The sequence below is a fragment of the Gavialis gangeticus genome, unplaced genomic scaffold (assembly GCF_001723915.1).
Source record: "Gavialis gangeticus isolate Ggan-Ray unplaced genomic scaffold, GavGan_comp1, whole genome shotgun sequence".
Classification (NCBI taxonomy): domain Eukaryota; kingdom Metazoa; phylum Chordata; order Crocodylia; family Gavialidae; genus Gavialis; species Gavialis gangeticus.
Genome location: NW_017728960.1, coordinates 3,749,510 through 3,749,812, shown reverse-complemented (window position 1 = coordinate 3,749,812; position 303 = coordinate 3,749,510). Strand labels below are relative to the sequence as shown.

Sequence of the window (303 nt, the reverse complement as noted above, 5' to 3'; positions counted from 1 at the left end):
TTCTCCCCCCCCCAGCCACAGCAAGGCCGCCTCTTCCTTTTCCCCCCCCCCCAGCCCCTTCCCTGAGCTTGTAGCCTCAAGGCCCCCCCTTCACCACGTGGCAGAGACATTCCCAGCAGCCTCAAGGACAGCCCTGCTGCTAACAGGGTAAGGAATCTGAGTGCACACTGGCTCCCTGAGATGGGTAGGAGGAGCAGCCAGCATAGAGCCCCCTGCCTGCTGGGGAATGCCCCAAGCACATTCCTCCTGGTATCCCTTCCCCCACCAGCAGGGCCCCACAGAAGATACTATCTGGGGGGCTGC

At 63.0% G+C, this 303-nt stretch overlaps 1 protein-coding gene across 17 annotated transcripts in view; it reads right to left on the bottom strand.

Annotated features, from left to right (window-relative positions):
- Positions 1-303, bottom strand: part of TPM3 (tropomyosin 3) — a 50,421-nt gene that overhangs the window by 18,528 nt on the left and 31,590 nt on the right. The window lies entirely within an intron of this gene.